Here is a 16,989-nt window from a genome sequence, read left to right as displayed (position 1 = left end):
TGCCAGAGAATTGCCAGAGAGAGAGAGAGAGAGAGAGAGAGAGAGAGAGAGCATCAAATGAACTGAAAAAATCAAGCTTCAGGAGAGAAGGGCGGGTCTCAGGAGGCATAAACACACCGTTGTATATTGCAGGCTCACTGGAGGAGGTACAAAGTGGGTACAAAGCCACAGGAAGCCAAAATCAACCCACAGGCTGCATGTTCAAGCTCCCCTCTGCCCACTGCAGACCTGAAGATTGATAACTTAGTTTGGATGCCCTCAGAGTTGGGTGGTGTAGAAATGTGTGAGAGAGTGGGGGAAGGAAGGAGATGTATTCTGGGGACTTGGATACCATATCTGCCTTCTGGTCAGCCCCTTCGAGAATTGGGAAATAAGAATAGAAGAACAGCCCAATTGGATCAGGCCCATGGCATATCTAGTCCAGCATCCTGTTTCACACAGGGGCCCACCAGATGCCTCTGGGGAGCCCACAGGCAAGAGGGGAGGGCATGCCCTCCTCTCTCCTGCTGTTGCTCCCCTGCAACTGGTATTGAGAGGCATCCTCCCTCTGAGGCTGGAGGTGGGATATCTAGGCGGGGCAAAATGAGATGTCTATCTTTGAGTCTAAACTCAACTCTGCAATGGTGCATAAATAAAAATAAAAATATTAATCATCATCATCATCATAAATAAAATTACAACACATTAACTACAGAAGGCCACACTACTCCCCCAAGATGAAGAAAAAAATGTGTACTGCTGTTAATTCAGATATCTGAGAAGTGATGGAAGACAAGTTGAGGTTGTGATATTTACAGCCGGGGTTCCCTCACTCAGGAAAAATGGAAATGAATGAATTCATGGGAAGAGAGCTGGTCAAAGAGGGGAGAGCTGGTCTAGTGGTAGCGAGCATGAATTGCCCTCTTTGCTAAGCAGGGTTAGCCCTGGTTTGCATTCAAATGGGAAATTACATGTGTGAGCACTGGAAGATGTTTTCCTTCGGGGATGGGGCTGCTCTGGGAAAAGCATCTGCATGCTTGTGTGCAGAAGCTTCCAAGTTCCCTCCCTGGCATCTCCGGATAGGGCTGAGAGAGACTCCTGCCTGCAACCTTGGAGAAGCCGCTGCTAGTCAGTGTAGACAATACTGAGCTAGACGGACCAATGGTCTGACTCAGTAGAAGGCAGATTCCTTGTGTTCCAGTGCAGAGAGAGCCAGAGAGGTTGATTGGGCTGCTCATTCAAAGCTCATTGTCCCAGAACTGCTATCGAGGGCGGTCTATGGGAGTCTCAGCAGCAATTTGCAACTTTATGATGTGATAAATAGAATTCCTTTATTTTGATTTTTAATTTGCATATTTATTGAGAGATGACTTGATCTTAATTAGTTCTGCTTTGTATGTGTGTGTGTACTTATTTGTTTATTTGCTTCTGTTTTTGAAAGGCTCCTTTGTGTGTGTAGGAATTTCAAGTTCTTGCTGACATAACCGAAACAAGAGGAAAAGACAGGCCTGTTGAGATGGTTATTTATCCTTATGTCTTTTTTTTAAGCTGCCTTTTTTATGATAAATGCCAGGAGCAACATTCCATTCAGGGCATGTGTGCTAAGCTTCTGAAGTTAGCTGCCCATCTGAATGAGATGAGTTGGGCATACTATGGATATCTGCCATTTTCTGCCTGTAAAATGAAATAGCATATTCATGGTGAAACATAAATGCTCCAAACGAGTGGCAGGATTGCAAATAATGTTTGTGGACTCCTTGTGGGGGCGAGGGGGGGGGTTTGCCAGGACTGGTTGTGAAATTAAACTAATTGTGAAATAGTCACAAAATAGTCACACATTTTGGCCATCTGGAGATGACTTTTAGGAAAGGAGGTATATAAATCAAACAATAAATAAAGTCCCAGGGTACCAATGCTCATTGTGATTTTTGGCAATGCCTACCTTCCTAGAGACCGAAAAGAGGCAATAGCATTATTTGCACTTCCAGTTTTCTCTGCATTATCACCCCTTCTTTTTGCCAACCCCCAAATGATTAGGGCCAAATTGCAGTCATTTTTGCACAGAGGAAAGGGTTAGGGTCAAGGTCATAGGCAAATTGTTGTAATCTCTCCAGGGAGTAATCTTTGGAGGACAATCCTGCCAATTTTCATTTCCATTCCTCTGACAACATTGATAGCAATGGGTAGTTGTTTTCGTGTTTTTAAAAGCTTTTAAAACACCACTACAGGTATCAGGAGACACACCACTTGTCATGACAAGAAGAGCATGGCAGCAACTGAAAGCTGAAAGTATTGCAATGCTATTACCCATTTTCCATTTTGAGTGGTTTAGACTTTGTTCAAAATCAAAGTGGGCATTCCCCCATCCCGATATGGTAGCAACCACCCCTGCAAATATTCTGTTGTTGGAAGCTTTCCCAGAGGAGTTCTAATATTAATGAACATTCCATGACATCACAGCAGCCCATTCAATGGCTGCCCCTTTCTCAGAATCAGTGGGGCAGGCATCGGACAGTTTATAGACACTCCAGCTCAGGACTAAGCAATGAAAAGTGTCCTAGTTTACTCTCTTCCCTGATGCAGCTTTAAATAGAACAACAATTAAGAGCTGTCTCCAGATTCTGTTTGCTATGATTACCTGATGACAATCCTTTATTTTTTTCCCCCCGAGTTCACATTTCCCCCCTTCCCTTACTCCATAAAAGTCAAAGGAAAGGTGTAATTCATCGTTAGGACTTGTACTAATTAGTTCTTCAGGAGTTCCCAGGGTAATTGCAGCCTGTAATGGTTGTAATTGATTTAGCCAGATTAAAAATGGATGCCTGGTAGAGACGAGGGCAACTTTATTATGTCAAAGTAAGAGAAAAACAGGTCAGGTGAGGTGGGCTGGCCAGCTAGCAAGCCTGAAGTGCAGAGCATCGAAAGGGCTGTATGGGGAGCAGGGTGAGGGGCAAAGGGAGAACATACTTCCCTCCATTAACCTTTTGTGCTAGCATTTATGATGTGGCAATGACAGTGACAGCCACCATCTTTTTTCTCCCAGAATCCCCTTCTGGGAGAATGGCACCATCTCATTACCTACTATTGTAGTGAATCCACATCCTGAGTTAAATCTTATGTGCAATCATTAATTTCCGTCCTGATGGAAATCCAACCCCCAGATCTCTGTGCTGTGCTGACTCTGCATCTTTTAACATCCCTCCGATAGCTTTAGGCCAAGCAAGCATTAATAAAACAAACCCTTTCGAACCGATGCAAGGCAGTCGGCAGAGAGAGAGAAGTGAGCCGACGTGCCGATCCCTGTAGCTTACTCCTGTTTGTTGCTGGTGCTCACTCTTCTCCTTCGAAAAGAAAAGGCTCCAATTAAATTCCAACACAGACGCATGAAAGCATGCGCCACGGCATCGAGATGGAAAACCTTAGCTTACAGATGTGGCAGTGTGCTTCTCCCAGACTGTAACTCTACAACAGGGATGCGCAGCTTAAATCGCTCAAAGAGCCACATTTCATTTGTCATTTCATTCAAGAGGGCTGCATCGCTATAGAAACCATAGGGAAGCATGCAGGTTTTTTCACAATTTTAACTTGGTGTTTACTTTTCGACTTGCTCCTGGTAACTCTCTTTTTCATACCTTCCAATTTTATTTGTTTTCCAAATGTAATCTCTACAACACTTCTTAAAAGTATCGGAGAACACTATTTCCCTATTTATAAGCTATTAGATCCACTAGGTACAGCCATTCAACCATATGTCTTTTTCTGTCAATAGTTTGCAAATAGTTTCCCATTTCGGAGGGGAAGGGTGTTGAGAAACATTCACATGATCTTCACTAGGGTAGGAGAAGACTCCTACTCTAATCTGGGGGTTGTGAAGCTCCTGATATCTATCTATCTATCTATCTATCCATTTATATTCCGCTCTTCCTCCTCACAACAACCCTGTGAGGTAGGTTAGTCTGAGAAAAAAGTGACTGGCCCAGAATCAGCCAGCAAATATCATGATTGTGTGTTAGATAAAAGCAGAGGCAGGAAGCTTGCTCATTGGTCAAACCCAAGCTGAGGAGGAAGGTTTTTCCTCCTATCTTGTTCCACAGCTGGGGGTGGAATCTGGGTAGAGATTGAATAGAAGGCTTTTCAACTTATATAGGGGCCTAGGAAGCTGTCTCATACTGAGTCAGATCATTGGTCCATCTAGCTCAGTGGTTCCCAACTTGGGTTAACTACAACTCCCAACATCCCCTGCCACAATAAATTGTAGCTGGGGATGATGGGACATCTGAGAACATTCTCTGAAATGTCTCCTTGGGAGTTAATGTAACATTATCTTTGAATGTTACTTGCTCCATGGGAGGACCTCTGAAATACTCATCAAATGTCTTCAAAGGGAAGTCTCATTTCCAGCTCTAGGATGAATTGTCTGGGGGGGAAAGTCATCTGAAATTTCTTCTGGAATTCGGAGAGAATTTCAGTTTCTCCTTGGGGGAACCCTGAAAGTTCTAAAACTCAGCAGACACACAGCCCTGGGTGGGTCTACATTCATGAAACAAAATTGACATGTTTTTCACATAGGTTTTAAGAACACAGGAAGCTGCCTTATATCAAGTCAGAATATTGGTCCATCTGGCTCAGAGCTTTCTACACTGACTAGAAGCAGCTCTCCAAGGTTCCAGGCAGGATTGAACCTGGGATCTTCTGCATGCAATCAGATGCTCTATCACTGAGCATCTAGGTTCCAAGTTCCCTCACAGGCAGCATCTGTAAGATAGGGCTGAGAGAGATTCCTGCTTGCAACCTTGGAGAAGCTGCTGCCAGTCTGTGAAGATAATACTAAGCTAGATAGACCAAGGGTCTGACTCAGTATATGGCAGCTTCCTATGAACATAAGAACAGCCCTGCTGGATCAGGCCCAAGGCCCATCTAGTCCAGCATCCTATTTTGCACAGTGGCCCGCCAGATGCCACTGGAAGCCACAGGCAGGACTTGAGGGCATGCCCTCTCTCCTGCTGTTACTCCCCTGCAACTGGTATTACTCTCCTGCAACTATGTTCCTATGAGCTATGGCCCCATTCCCTAAGGCGAATATCTTACAGCAGACAGTGCTCGCATGTAGCCACCCATACAAATGCAAACCAAGGTGAACCCTGCTCCACAAAGGGGGCAAACGATGCTCGCTTCTGCAAGACCGGCTCTCCTGCGGAGCTTGTTTCATCTCCTTCTCCCATGGACACAGGCTAGCCAGGGGGACCTAATCATCAGTGATTTGTGGAGAAGGGGTTGAAAAGCTAGATCTGGACTTCCTTTGGTGGAGGTGCGGAGAAGGTCCACTGCTTTGAAACAAAATCAGATAGCAGCTGACTTTTCCCAGGCTTAGGGCAGGCTTTTTCTTTCTCTGCATGGTTACTCCACAGATACACTGTGTCAGATTTAATGGCGCTCCTCTGATACAGCCGATTCAGTTACCAAGGAGAAGAAAACATCTCTTGGGCAAGATGGGCTATCCGCTTATCTCAAAAAGCAGCCTATCAAACCCCATTGCCAGGGCGATTTGAGAAATCTATATTTTAGATGTTACCTTAAGCCTGGAACTTTGTTTGAAAAGTTCATACATCTCTCCAAACCGCAGGGAGAAAACCCCACTAAGATCAGATCAGATTTTTCATCTGTCCAGATGAAAAAGTAATACACTGGAGTCTATGAACTGCTGCTTGGCAATGAGGGGGAACAAACCCGGGGAGGAGAGAAACAGCATCCATTCTGCCATCACCAATTCTGCTAGGCAACTTTTCATGGGCTCACTTCATCCAATTACCTTCTCAACAGCAAGTCTGCTTTCTGCGGTCAGTAAGCATTTGTGCAGGGCTTGAACTGGCAGCGGGAGAGATCTCAGGCAAGGATCCAGTAGGGCTGATGATTGCACAGCCCTCAACAGGGTCGGAAGAGCACCTGGTCAGGGCAGGAGAGCTGTGCACAATCCCAGTCGGCGGTTAGGGATAGGCTTGGGCAAAGAAGAAGAAGGGAGAGTGATTGGGTGTGAGGCGGGAGCTAGGGAGGATGGGTACACCCGACCTACATCCAGTCCCCAGAATTTTCTGAGGATGGATCTGGACATGGGGAAAGAGCTGGTCTGCGGGAGGAGAGCTGGTCTTGTGGTAGCAAGCATGGATTGGACCCTTTGCTAAGCAGGTCCACCCTGGTTTGCATTTGAATGGGAGGCCATGTGTCAACAGTGTAAGGTATTCCCTTTAGGGGGTAGGGCCACACTGGGAAGAGCACTTGCATGCTTGCCTGCAGAAGGCTCCAAGTTCCCTCCCTGGCATCTCCAGATAGTGCTGAGAGAGGCAGGATGCCTCTGAATACCATCACCTCCTCTTCTCTCTTCATGCTTCCTGCAAACCTTGCATGGTGAGTAAGGAAAGGTGCCCCTTGGAAGGCCTGCAAGGGCCAGATTGGTCCCCAAGAGCTGCTCTGACAGCAGCAGGGGGCATTTTGCCACCCTGCTGGCTAACCAATAATCCGCCACCTGAGCTGAATGTTCCACCTTGCCTCACGAAAGGGCCACCCCTGGGGTTGGGAAAGACCCCTGTTTGAAGTGCCAGAGCCACTGCCAGTGTCAGCAAAACTGAGCTCAGGGGTGTTGCTATAATTGAACAAGGGGGGGGGGCGGGGACAAATGTCCCTGGGCCCCTGAGGGAGGGGCCCCACCCGCTTGGTGAACACTTGCTCTTTCCTCTCCCCCTTGCACCTCTCTTAATAAGAAGGTGGATGCGGGCATGGGCCAATTTTCACTGTTTTGCCCCACCGCCCATCCCACCCTTGCCACGCCCCCAACTGAGCCAGGTGGACTAGTGGTCTGACTCGGTAGAAAAGGATGCCTCTTTCCCAGCTCTGTCCAAGGAAGGAACTACAGAGATACCAGGCAAGAAAGCCTCCTTAGGCCCAATTGGCCAGAGCAGGGCAGGTAATAATCATGCCTGTTTGCCTTCCACGTATGAGGAACCAGGAGATTCTTCCTGGATCCACGTGGACCCTCTTCACCTACAGAAGTTGTGTCTCTCAACTTACAGAACTATCATTTAGGACCAATCACGCAGCTAAATAACAATAACTGCTTTATAGTTGTATATGATGAGAAGAAAAGTCAAAAGTATCTGCAGCTTTAGAAAGAAAAGGGATGAAAGGGGAGTAATGAATAAGAAGATAAAGAAGCATCCTGATGGATCAAACTCATGGCCCATCCAGTCAGGGATCCTGTTCCCCAGAGTGGCCAAGCAGATGGTTCCGGAAGCCGAGGATAGTCTGGAGGAATGGATGGAAACTTTTCTCCCTCTCCCATAATATTAAAACTCAAGGCCTCCCAATGAAGCGGATTGTCAGGAAGCTCAGTAGAGACAAATGATAGCACTTCTTTACACAATGCATAATTCATTTATAGAATTCCTTATATGTAGTAGTTGTGTTCTTTGTTTAACGGATTCAACAAATTCATGGAGGATTAACCCTTAGAGATAACTGGATCATCCATGTGCAGTATGGGCACCAAATACACACCTCTGCGTTGCTAATGAATTGACCTAAAGCAAATTTGGGAAGGCTTTGCTCAGTACATTTTGACAGGTGTGATATTTGGATAACCAGAGTTCAGTTATCAGGCCTGAGTGTTGTTACTTTCCTCTAAAAAACCTGACACTTTCTGTCTTTAGTGGCCAACCTCATGACTGTGCATGTGCAACAGAGCTGCACTGGTTCAAGATCACATAGCTGCACAAAATCATAGGAAAGCTTTAAGCCCTGTTGGATCAGGCCCAAGACCTGATCCTGAGCCTGGAGGTAGCCTATAGCCATCAGGATGAATAGTCACTAACAGACCTGCCCTCCATAGATTTGTCTAAGCCCTGTTGAAAGCCATCCAAGCTGGTGGCCATCACCACATCCCGTGGCAGAGAATTCCATAAATCAATACCTGAAATTGTATTTGTGGGCTATTGAGCAAAATAGGTGGACCTCATTATCCATGGGGGTTCTCTTCCTGCATATTACCACGGATAATGAAACCACAGATAATTAGTCATTGAGTCTATGGGAACACAGGGGTCAAGTTCCCAGACTAAAAACCCCCACCAATAAATCACAAAAATGAACCAAATAAAGTGCCTTACCATGTTCCACAGGACTCCTGGTATCTAGCAATGTCCTTCAAATTCCCCAAATTGTCCCCAAAATTGTGGATTAAAAAAAATTGCTGAAATGAGCCATAAAATGGCTCCCACAAACAAAATGGCAGCTGTAAATTACCTCTGCAGACACTTCCAGCACTCTAGGAACTGCAGATACGTGGGTTTTAACCCTTTCATACCCGCAGATGATGAAACCAGGTGTCCATTAGACACCTATGAATACACAAAGCCACAGATATAGAATCCATGTATATCGAGGTTCTCCTGTAGTTCACTGCAAAATATATGTGGTGTGCTACAGGTTGTACGCTCGTTTCACAAGTGCACACATTTTCACTAATGCAACACTAATTTGGAAGGAAAGGTCCAGAGACGCACAACAGGCTTTTGCTAGTGCTCCATCTGTCAGGAGGTTGGCCCGAATGTGCATCTTCTGCATGTGAATGCCCTGACACAGGCAGATGAAATTATGGAGGAGAGATTAGTAACATATGCATATCCCATTACGTCATCACACGTGGTTGCCCAGGCATCCTAAGTGTTCACCTCAACAGTCCTTCGAGATCTCTCCCAGTGTTCTCTCATGGTGATGGCCCTGGCTTCATTGGGATCCAGTACTCAGTTCAGCTGATTCCAAGCCTGTACACAATAGACACATCTGTGCACACAACAGGTTGGATGCAGTTTTCCATCACTCTTATGGTTCTCTAAATTGGGGCCAGAGTGCTTGGAAACCATGCTGGATTTGCTGAACTCTCACTTAAATCAAAGCTATCCATCACCGCTGCATTGGCAAAGGGTCACTGATAAAACGCACTTATATTGGAACCTTCCAGATGAAGTAGATGCTTTAAGGGGGGGAAACACAGAATACAGTTAGTGGAAAGGACCTTTCTCATTAAACCTGAAGTTATTTTAAATCACTTTCTCGGTATGTGGTGCTCAGATAAACGGTAAAGGCTTCCAACCTTCTGCAAGGCAGTCTGTTGGCACCAACTTGGTTCCTCTGCCATAATGCTAAGTGTCATTACCAGAAATAAATGGAAGAGTTCAGCTCTAGTTTCAGACTTAAATTACTGTTGGAAGCAGTTAAATGCAGCTGTGCATAATTTTTTCTGAACTGTTTGGAAGCTGGGCACCCTGGAGATGGCTGGAGAGGGGAACTGAAATATCAGGGTGTGAAAGCTGTTATCCTGTTAACATTTTGTTCGGATGGAATGATTTATTAAACATAAAGTTTAAGATAATGCCTCTCCAAGGAAGAAGGGAAATGGAAGGCCTCATGACTTCAGACTCCTTTGAAGGTTTAATTATGCTAAGAGTGGTCGCTGTAGGAGATGCACCAAGGTTAATGCTCCTTTCCTTTCATCTTTTGAAGTTCCGAGATGTGAGGGATGTGCAGGTCACAAGTGGGATGAACTGGAGGAGTCCATTCCTTCGCCGGAGAAAGGGGTCTTTGATAAGACTCCACAGATTTGTCTACGCGAGTCTTGATGCATCTGGCTGGAACCCAATGGGCTTCAAGGAAGCCATAGCTCCATGTAGGAACACAGGAAGCTGCCTTCTACCAAGTCAGATGATTGGTCCATCTAGCTCAGTATTGTCTTCCCAGACTGGCAGTGGCTGCAGGCAGGAGTCTCTCTCAGCCCTATTGGGAGATGTCAGGGCGGGAACTTGGAACCTTTTGCAGGCAAATGCTCCTCCCAGAGCAGCCCCATCCCATAAAGGGAATATTTTACAGTACTCACATGTAGTCTCCCATTTAAATGCAACCAGGGCAGACCCTGCTTAGCAAAGGGGACAAGTCATGCTTGCTGCCACAAGACCAGGAAGAGAGTCTGGAAGTCTGCTAGAATGAATCCATGCAGATTGCAGAGTGAGCAGCCAGCAAGAAGAAGAGAAACCTTCTAGCTGAAATCACTGGAAGAAAAGAAAGAGCCAGGCTGGACTGAGCCCCAGACCTGTCCCGTAATCAGAACAGAGTCTGACCAGCCAGCCCGAAGCTGAGAAGAAAGAAAGTACAAGAGGACTCTGAGTAGGGAGGGACCAATACAGAGCCAGGTAGTGATTATGTTTCTCCAACTTTTTATTTTCCCTGACCTGCTCTGTAAGTAACTGTTGTTTTGAGTTTGTTTTTTTCTGTAAAAGAAATGTTTTAATTGAATATTTTTTTTCTAAAAATAAACTTTCTTGTTATAAAAAAAATTAGAAGCTTGTTGATTTTTCTCCACCCCACCGCCTATAAGCCTTTCCACACTACTGAGGTCTGTTTTTGTAATTTTTGATAAATGTGAAGGGCTGTTGCAGTGGACCCAGCCATACCAAAAGTCCACTTAGTGGCAATGGTAAAAAGGTTCAGAGGAATAGAGGGCTGTTCCTCCACACGAACCGACATCATTTACCCACCCTTTCATCTAGGGAGGAGGAAAAATGTCCCACTCCATCCTAACTCATACATAATAATTTCCCCATCTCAACCCCTGTTAGCCTTTGCTTTCAAAGAAGATGCCCCAACACCTGAGAATCTTTTTAGTTCCTGATTCCAGCACATGATTGAGCTCTTGTATTCTTATCGAACCTTTTCTCCCCCATTTCCAGCTCATGGAGTTCTCATTTGAGATGGTGTGAGCTCAAGATCTCAATAGATGTGGGGGTTTTGTGTTTTTTGTTGTTTGTCTTGAAAAGATGGCCTCCTTTCAATGCACTACCAGCCAACTGGAAAATGGAGGCTTGTTGTTTTCAAGAGAACAGCTCTCGGTGTCCCCCGCCCATGTCTTATGGATTGGCTTGCTTTAGCAATGGGTCTCCCGCAACAAGCTTTCCCTTCCCTGAGAAGTAATGGATGTCACCCCTTGCTATGCCATCAGTGAGACATCCATCAGGCCCGAAGAGTTTAGAACCTGCTGATAAATGACTGTTTTCCCTGCCCCAGCTAACATCTCTTAAATGTTTAACAGCACGATTAAACACATGCCTATTGCCTGCTTGGTTACTTCTCATTTTGGATGAGGCACTGTTCTGTTGCGGGAGAGAGAGAGAGCGCGCGCCAAATATTCATAATCACAGGAGGAACTGAAGGATCCATCTTCAGCATTTATTTATAGGATTTATCTATCAACTGCATCTATCTCGGCATTCCTTGCTGCAGTTTAAGCTGTAGCTTTATCCGTTTTCCCGTCACTTCCATCTATCTAACAGGACCCTTCTCTCTCGAGCATCTATCCGCGGCAGTTGCCTGTCTACCAAATCATTTTCGTTTTCCTGGCAATATCCATCTCTTTAATACTATCTATATATCCATACAATGCAACTTGTACATCTGTCCGAGAGTGTTTACTGTATCACTCGGTGCCATCTCTTTATCTTGCTTTGCAATCGCTGAGTCACATCCCAGCTCAGCTGTGCAGCCAGGATTTCTGGGGCTCTGATTGTCCCCTTGCTTCTTTCAACACTGACTGTCGCCTCACAAAGCTACCAATTAATTTATCTGCTTTACAGGAAAGGTGAGGCATGAGGAATGAACGCTGAGAAGGCATGGATACCGCAGAGTTCAGACCTCTTTCTCCAGACTCTAGGGGCTCTTTTCCCACATGCAAACCATTAACTTAATGGGGAGGATGGTGGGTGAAGATGAACTAACTGATGAAGCATGTGATGCCAAAGGTGGAGAGGAGGCTGAGAGGCAGAGAAACAGAAGTTACTAGAGCAGGCAGCTTGAGGGTTGGGAAAGACCTCAGTTGAGCTCCAGATATGACACAGAACTGGTATCCTTGTAGTACCAAACAGCTGGGAAGACAAATCACCAGGCATCCTTAGAACACAACAGCCATTCTCAATCAGTCCTATCTAGTCCAGCACCCTGTTTCACACAGTGGCCCACCAGATACCTTGGAGAGCCACATAACCAGAAGATGAAGGTGTGGCCCCCTTCCCTGCTGCTGCTCTGCAACTGGTATTTGGAGGCATCCTGCCTCTGAACATGGCGGTAGCCTGTAGCTATCAAGACCAGTAGCCATGGCTAGACCTGTCCTCCATGAATTTGTCTTAGCCCTGCTTAAAGTCATCTCAGCTGGTGGCCTTCCATAGATAGCAATTCCATAGATTACAAGATGGTTATTAATTATTCTTGGAGGTGCTCCCTATGCTGGTTTTGTCCAGATGAACCAAAAAAGACAAACCAGGAGGGCTCAGACATAATGCGGAACCTACTTGAAAAGTCTGTAACTGACTTGTCTGTGAACATCTGAAACCATGCCAAGGTAGGAACCTGAGGTCCACTCAGGGCATCAAACCAACATCTGTAACCAAGATTTGAAGTAGGCTTGCAAGACCAAGTGCCACTCCCCTTGAGGTTGGTGTTACGCCTAAACCCACATTCTCTGGTTCATTCCTGGCAAGCCAGCCCCCATTGCCCTAAGGATCAAGGGGTGCGAGTTGGCTGATGTATGGGGTGGCTTGCCAGTGGAAGGGAAGTCCAAGGCAGGCTGTGATAGCTTCCAGTGCCTGGGTGGGAGCCCCAGATAGGGGGAATGAACCTCTGACTCAAGTCAGCAGCTTTCCCCAACCTGAGAATGGTGACCATGTGTTGGGCAAATGTCCACTTCCCTCCATATCCTGAGCTGGGGGAACGAGAGATTCCCTGCTATGTGTAAAGCCACCCACTGTGCCCAGAAATGTGCATGTTTTATCTCCTATACTTGGGGATATCTGTACTCATGGAGATCAATCCCAGATCCTGATAAAAACAGTGCATCCTCAAGCAGTTGTTCTTGGGGGGTGGGGGATGAACAAGCATTGGAAGAGAAATGCATGAGCCCAAGGCCTGTTCCATACCTCTCCCCAGGTACAATGGCAGAGGATGTTTGACTGAACTGGGGCAAATAGATGGAAGGAACAATAGCAAAAACCAAGAACAAATCCAGAAGAGGATAGGCTGGCCATGTGTTCTCTTTTGACCCAGACAGTGCTCTATTTGCATGGCTGCCCAGGTTCTGGTCTGGTATTGGTTCACATTGGGTATGTAGCAGCTTCTGGAGCTGAGGCTTCGTCCGTAGACCATAATGGATGTGGCAAAAAGTCAATAACGTTGCAATTTCTTTTCCAACTTGGATGAAAACTGCAGACACAAGAATCCTTTGAGAGGGCTTTTAGCACCTCCAACTGCAGAAAAATGAATCTAGGTGCATTTTTACAAGCATATAAAGGCCGCATTCACACAGAAGATGAAACTGGAAGTGAAGGGACCTCCGGTTTCATTTTCAGTATGTCCAAATGCAGGCAACTGCAGTTTTGCAGAAAAAACGGACCCGCGGCTTCCCTCCCTAGACAGTGATTTATACCTTCGGTTTGTAGTGAGGTCTGCCACTTGGACTTCCAGTTCTGCGGTGTCAGTGTTATGTTCGAACGCTGGTACCGCAGTCTGGTTGCTTTGCAACCAGAGTTGAGGGACGAAGTTCCTCCCTCACTCTGGCTGCTATTGGCTACTGGGGCAGTCCTTCAGTAAAGAAGGAAGCCCGGGCAGCCGGTTTCCCCTCCTCTCTGCAGTCAGCAAGACTGCAGAGAGGGGGCTCTCTGTGATGTCAGAATTTGGATAGGAGAGCTGTGGGAGTGGGGTGCAGGACCTTGGGTCCATTGGACCCAGTGGTTCTGCATTATGTGTGACTGCAGCCAAAGTTTGAGGTTTGGGGTGAATTTAAGATAAAGAACCCTAAGAAGGGAGAGCAGAGACCTTGGAAAGTTGAACACTTAGCATCCAGACAGCAGTCTAAGCAGGCACAGAAGTTACTTGGTCACCATCTTTCCCACTATGATGAGTTGCATTATATTTCCATTCATCCTAGAGATCATTTCCAAATTTTCATTGCTACATATAAATTAGCATATGCACAGTTTATGCACATTCATGCCCTCTTTTGTTCTCTCTTTTTTGGCTATGCATTTCTTCTTTTTTGATGGTGTGCACCTGGCCACCCTAGAAGAGGATGTTGGGACACTTGAAAAGGTAGACTGCACAAAAGAATCCACTGATGGAGCTGTATATAATTTACCCATCCCAAGAAATCTAGGTTATGAGGTCTGTCACCAGTGAATTATGTTTCCAGTAAGTCATTCTGAGCTAATGAGGATCTATTATCGTTACTCTCTGAGGGACCATAGCAAAGTGGAAGGTGACAGAGTTGAGCTTTTGCCATGATCAAGCTAAAGACCAGAGGGAGCAGTCTCTATAGTGCAGAACCTTCCAGGAAACTATGCATCCTGCCAAGATGGAGTCATTGTCTTTCTTTTGTCTGCAATAGATTTTGTTTCTTTTAAACTCAGCTGGGAGAGGCTTCATTTGCATGGGGACAGAGTGGAGAGGTGGCAGAGGAAGCAGAAGGAATATGTGGTAACCATGTCTGATAAGGCTGTGATTAAATCAAGGTCTCACTCTAATTACACTGCATTTAAATAAACGGAGTCTAGTAAGTAATTTTAATTAAACTACAATTAAACAGGTATTTATATCACCATTTCCTCCTCCATGCAGCTGTTTGGAGGCACCTCCTGGTGTTGCTCATGTTTACCTGCTAAAACCTCTCTAGTCTGGCAAAGGGGAGCCTGAGGATCCTCCAAGAACTATGGATCCAGTTCTTGGTGGTGCCAGGATAGAAGGTGAGGCCATAGCTCAGTGGAAGAGCATCAGATGTGCATGCAGAAGATCTCAGGTTCAATCCCTGGCAGCATCTCCAGGTAGGGCTGGGAGAGACTCCTGCCTGAAACCCTGGAGAGCCCCTGCCAGTCAGTGTAGAGCTAGATCGACCAATGGTCTGACTCAGTATAAGGCAGCTCCCTATGTTTCCATGGGTGGCTCGCAGAGTGCAATACAGGTTTTGCCCCAGTTGGTGAAACTCAAGGTTCGAGCAAAAACAAAGCAGATCCTGCAAACCTGAAGTCTGCCCACCTCTGGTGTAGGGTGTGTTTGTAAAGCTCACCACATGATAACGTGAGTCAGTGAAGAGTTGGGTGAGTCAAATACAAAGGAACAGGTGCAACCTTCTGAGGAGAGACAGAACCAGAAGATATATTTTTAAAAACCCTCTATGAGTCATTGCTCAGTTCTACTTTTAAAATTTAGGCCATTCCATAATAGTCATAACCCAGTCCCTTTTCTGTTTTGGGTGGAGGCGGCTGGTTTTTGATTCTATCGTCATGATCTCTGAATCAAATTTCTGAATCACTGGATCAATGTGAAGGTTGCAAAGAACAATTTCTTCAGATCACTGATCACAGATGCTCCAGATTACCTAGTGACTAGCAAACTGGAGGAGAGGTCAGGACATATTCTGATGGGAAGGTGTCTAACTTACTTACTTACTTACTTCTTTGAAAAGGTTTTTACCCTGCCATTCCTAAAGATTCAAGGTGGTTTCCAGAAGCAGTAAAATACTGAGGCTGTGTTCTCACAACCCTAAGGACTTTGGCTGAAAAATTAGCCAGGATTAGCAAGGCCAGTGGAGCTGATTGTGAGAATGTAGAACTTCAGGGCAATCTTGGTCAAACCACTCCAGTTAACCAGCATTTAACAAGGACGGATAACTAGGATTCCATACAGAATCCACAATGTGCAATAGGCAGTAGCAGAAATGTTAGGCAGAAGTCCAATAAAAAGGTAGGACAACTTTGCCTCACCCTTTCACCATTAACTCTCTCCAAAATCCTAATTTCCTTGGAGAATGTTTAGACCAGTCTTAGTGTTCCCTGTAACAAGGATTCCCAGGTGTTGTTGACTACAACTCATCATTCCCAGCTACAGTGGCCTTTGGCAGGGGATGATGGGTGTTATAGACAATATTTGGGACTCCCTGTTACAGGAAAAAAGATTTTGCAGGTACTATATGAGATTTAGTAGCAAAACAAAACCTGTTTCAGATGCTGACCAATCAGAAGCTGAGCTGGGGCAGAGCCAGGAAGAACATAACAGGCCATATTGCATCCACGGTTGGAGTCAACATGCAACTTCATTATTGTTGGACAGAGCTTGGCAGAATCTGGAGCCATACTGGCTTTTCAGAGCCCATTCTTGGCTAGCTGAGAGAACACAGAATGCCACTAAAATCCTGGCTGGGATTTTACCAGTAAATACCATCGTGTTTGGTGGTGGGGAATGGAAAGCTAAGAATCTGATTTTAATAAATACTCTTGGCTGGTGAATCATCTCCTGCTTCTAGACTGGGATTGTGAGGTTTACAAGTTAGAAGAAAGGGCTGGAAGGATTTTGACACTAGCCACAGACTTGGGATCTATATTCACTGCCATGATTGATTGCGCAAGATCAGGCTGATGCCTCTCATACCCCAAGAATGAGATTAGCACCCTGCTCTCTTATCTCCTGCTAATCCCTGGCAGGGTCCAGGCCCCAACAAACTGTTTGGGAGGAAAATAGAAAGAAGAGGTGAAAGGGTGAGAAAATAATGGATACTTTGCACCGCCGAGATACTATCGCTGGGCCTTAGGAAACAGCAAGATTTTATGGTTCTTCGCTTTTTAGTCACAGCAGAAGGGACTTTTCAGCACAAATTTAAAAATCTATTTATTGCACAGCAGAACTCATAGGAAGCTGCCTTCTACCGAGTCAGACTATTGGTCCATCTAGCTCAATATTGTCTACCCAGACTGGCAGCGGCTTCTCCAAGGTTGCTGGCAGGAGTCTCTCCCAGCCCTATCTTGGAGATGCTGCCAGGGAGGGAACCTAGAACCTTCTGCTCTTCTCAGAGCAGCCACATTCCCCAAGGTGAATATCTTACAGGGCTCACACATGTAGTCTCCCATTCAAATGCAAACCAGCACAGACCCTGCT

At 45.7% G+C, this 16,989-nt stretch overlaps 1 protein-coding gene across 8 annotated transcripts in view; it reads right to left on the bottom strand.

The window, feature by feature from the left end:
• The window catches only part of AGBL1 (AGBL carboxypeptidase 1), a 371,201-nt gene that overhangs the window by 33,254 nt on the left and 320,958 nt on the right, over positions 1-16,989 (bottom strand). The window lies entirely within an intron of this gene.

This window comes from Hemicordylus capensis, chromosome 10 (assembly GCF_027244095.1).
Source record: "Hemicordylus capensis ecotype Gifberg chromosome 10, rHemCap1.1.pri, whole genome shotgun sequence".
NCBI lineage: Eukaryota > Metazoa > Chordata > Lepidosauria > Squamata > Cordylidae > Hemicordylus > Hemicordylus capensis.
The sequence above is the reverse complement of the archived record's forward strand: the minus strand, read 5'-3'. Positions and strand labels throughout refer to the sequence as shown.